The 3,735-nt window shown below is 52.3% G+C and overlaps 1 long non-coding RNA gene across 1 annotated transcript; it reads right to left on the bottom strand.

Moving 5' to 3' along the window:
• Window positions 1–1,655: 1,655 nt before the first annotated feature.
• LOC117283751 lies at window positions 1,656–2,417 on the bottom strand. Its single transcript, XR_004514778.1, has 3 exons — window positions 2,316–2,417; window positions 1,845–2,141; window positions 1,656–1,726 (listed from the first exon to the last, which is right to left on the bottom strand). It is a non-coding gene; the product is annotated as an uncharacterized LOC117283751 (long non-coding RNA).
• Between the last annotated feature and the right edge of the window lie 1,318 nt (window positions 2,418–3,735).

Raw genomic sequence — 3,735 nt, 5'->3', positions numbered from 1 at the left:
ACGGAACTGGCCTCTGGGTCTCTCCACTGTGTGCTCCTCAGCGACACTCAGCACGCCTTAGGGCTCTCCCACCTTGTTGTTTAGTCTTCTGCAGTCCATCTTAGGGACTTCTAGATGGCGCTACGGACTGATCCGTGTCCCCCACCAAATCCAGACGTGACGCCCAATCTGAGGACCCTGGAGGTGCAGCCCCAGGAGGAGACCATATTCAGAGGAGTCCCCAAGGTGGGCCCTCTCCCTGGGCGTGATGCGTCCCATGGAACCAGGCAGGAAGACACCAGAGAGCTTGGCGGCTTTCTCTGCTGCAGGACACAGAGAAGGGGCAGTGCACAAGCCAGGAAGAGAGCCCCACCCAGAAGCTGAGCCTGTCGGCACCTTAATCTTAAATCTCCAGTCTCTAGACCATGAGGAAATACATTTCTACTGTCCAAACCACCAAGTCTGTGGTAATTTGTTGTGGCACCCCAAGCTGACGAAAACAAATTACAAACATATTAAAACCACTGGCTAAGCCAGGCATGGTGGCACACACTTGGAATCATCACTACTGGGGAGGCTGAGGCAGGAGAATGCCAAGTTCAAGGCCAGCCTCGGCAACTTAGTGGGACTCTGTCTCAAAATAAAATTTTTAAAAAGGGTTGAGGATGAAGCTCCGTGGTAGCGAATTTGCCTAGCATGTATGAGGCCCTGAGTTCAGTCCCTGTCCCATAAAAGAGGCTACTGGCTCATCTCACCTGTAGACCAGTGCCCTGCCAAGGAGGCCACCCAACCTCCGTTCTTTGATTAAAATAAGGGAAGATAAAAGTCACAAGGAAAATAAAAATCCCTCCCACATTCCTTGTGATATGATTCACGATAGTCAGGATAAGGGAACAACCTGTCCGTCAGAAGATGAGTAGATTTTGTTGTTGTTGTTGTTGTTGTGTTTTGAGACAGGGTCTCACTATGCACTTGAGACTGACGTGGAACTTTCTGTGTAGCCCAGGCTGGTCTCAAACTCACAGTGATCCTCCTGCCTCAGGCTCCTGAGTGCTGGGATTACAGGAGTGCACCACCACACCCAGTAATGAGTAGATTTTTAAAAATGTGATAAACATACACAAGGGAATACTAGAAAGACTTCAAATAGCAACAGGAAATTCTGTCATTTGTTATAACATGAATGAACGTAGAAGACATTGCACACATGAAATATCCCAAACACTATTATACAGTCTCGCTATGTGTTGCTATGGTTTCTATCCAGACGTCCCCTGAGAGGCCTGTGCACTCACAGGAGGGGCTGTGGGGCGGTGGCTGGGTCATGGGGCTTATAGCCGACCTGCTGTTCTGAGGTGACCTGCTGTTCTGAGGTGGGTTCGGGGCCTGGCCTGGAGGGCTTTGTCTCCCTACCCAGCTCCTCTCTCCATCCTTTGCTTCTTGTTCTGCCTGCCTCCCTGCCTTGGAGCTAGCCAAGTGTGGACTGACAAGTGAGCCAAAGTAAGCCTCTCCATGGTGAAGTGTTCTAAGTGTTGGGTGTTTCCTTCCAGAAAGGAAGAAAGTAACTAAGACAGATTTTGATACCAGAGAAGCAGAGTCATTGCCAGAGCTAAACCCAACTGTGTGGTTCAGAAGCCTCTGGAACTAGAGGAGTCTGGGAAAGTTTGCAGACGGCAGGTGGAGAAGCAGCCCCAGAATGCTGGACGCTGTTTGAGGCAAGAGTCTGGTCAAGTTGGGTCCTGTAAAACTGGAGCAGAGGAAAGCCTGGTTGCTGCAAAGATCCGCATTAAGAGAAGCCCAGTACTTTACACCAGGGAAATACAAAGGATGTCTTCAGGGCATGGGAGAAATCTGAAAGATCCTACCTGTTGCAGGCCCTGGGTGGAGAAGCGAGACTTTGCTTTGAGAAGGAGCCTCGGGAACACTGCTGCAGAAGAGCCTAGGGGCCTGGCTCGCTGGGACTTTGTTCCCAGTGTTCAGGCATCCAGGCACTCGGAGGCTGTTGTAGCCCTGATGCAAACAGGCCTGGCTTCTGCGGGAGCCAGCAGCAGGTCCTGGCGTCATCCACCTGGTGCTGGTTTTAGACCCACGCAGAATGCTTGTGGGGTCAGGAAGGCTCCACCCAGAATTCAGAAGAGGGCCTGGGAGGCCGGGCGGCGTCCCTGAGAGGGCAGTGGGTGAAGCTGTGGGAATGAGGGAGACCCCAGAAAGCCAGAGAACTGAGGGCCACAGAAAGTCTGAGGAAAACTACAGGGCGTGAGCAAAGTCAGCCCAAGAGAGAAACCGTGCGGCTGCGGGGGTGCAGCCCCCCAAGCCACGTGGACTGCGCCGCTCACCACAGCCTCCTCACGTGCGGGGCATGGAACGGCGCAACTTAACGTCCGTCTTGCGTCTTGTTGGCTCTCAGTCTTGCTTTGGTCCCATTCCTTTCCACGGCTCTGCCCCTTCCTTTGGAAATAGCGATGTTTACTCTGTGCCACTGTTTTTCAGCAGTGATTTAACTTCTTTTTGATTTTCACGGGAGCACACAGCTAAGAGTTCACCTAAGTCTCAGAGGCGACTTTGCACTCGGACTTTTCAGCAAGCTGGGACTGTGAGGACTTTGGCAGCTCTTAGAGATGGACTAGATGCGATTTGCATAAAGAGATGCACATGAGTCTTTTGGGGGGCAGGGGTGGAATGTTACCGTTTATATCTAGATGTCCCCCAAAGCCTCATGAGATCATAGGCAGGACCTCTGGCAGGTAAGAGGACTTGGGGCCTACAGCTGACTTGCTGTTAGGAGGTGGAGTCTGGATTGAACTCCCTTCCTGGCTCCTCCCTCACCTCTGCTCCTGTCCACCATGCGGCGAGCAGTTCACATCCGCCAGGTCCCCGTGTCGTGCCGTCCTGCCTTGGAGTCAGCCAACCATGCTGAAACATGAGCCAAAGCAAACCCCCTTGAAGTGCAGGTGTCACGTACTGGGTCTCAGCGAGGAAGAAAGTCACTCGGACACTTCTCAGCGAGGAGAGGACAAAGCCAGCCCCACCAGGCCTCTGAAGCCGAGCTCGGGGCTCCTCTTTCTACACCACATGGCCGCTCCTGCTGTGCAGCCACCATTCGCACCCCTGGGCTCCCCATCTGCACAATCAGCCGACCTGGGTTTCAGCCAATCACCGAAGGAAAACGCTAAGGAAGTTTTGTCTGAGCTGGGCAGGTTGGAGCGCGCCTGTCACCCCCACATTCTGGAAGGATGAGGCGGGATGATTGCAGCTCGGAGCCACGCCCAGGCAACTCTACCAGAAACCCTGCCTCAAAATTAAGTGATGAGGCCCGGGGAGGTAGCTCAGTGGCACCGCACCCGCCTCAAAAGCGCAAAGTTTGATCCCTGGTACCAAACAAAAAAGTAATGAATAAATGAATAAGGGACTAGGATGTAGCTCAGCATAGCTCAGCAAAAAACTGCCTGTACAAAGCGTGTCGACTTTTCTCTGGCCATTACCCCTGAACAACGGAACAGATACATACAAGGCGCTTAGACTGCTCTATGCGTGTCGGTAGTCTAGAGAGGACTTGAAGTATAGAGCAGGGCATGTGCAGGTCACATGCAAACACGACATTATTTTGTAGGACTGAGAGGAATTTTTTATCCTGGATTTTGGCTTCTTTGGGGAGGCGGGTCCTGGAACCAATGTCCCTCAAATATTGAAGAATGGAATTAGTAGGACTGAGGAATTTTTTATCCTGGATTTTGGCTTCTTTGGGGAGGCGGTTCC

The sequence above is a fragment of the Fukomys damarensis genome, unplaced genomic scaffold, assembly GCF_012274545.1.
Source record: "Fukomys damarensis isolate Sample0158 unplaced genomic scaffold, DMR_v1.0_HiC HiC_scaffold_30, whole genome shotgun sequence".
NCBI lineage: Eukaryota > Metazoa > Chordata > Mammalia > Rodentia > Bathyergidae > Fukomys > Fukomys damarensis.
Note: the sequence above shows the minus strand (reverse complement) of the source record. Positions and strands in the feature narration are given on the sequence as shown.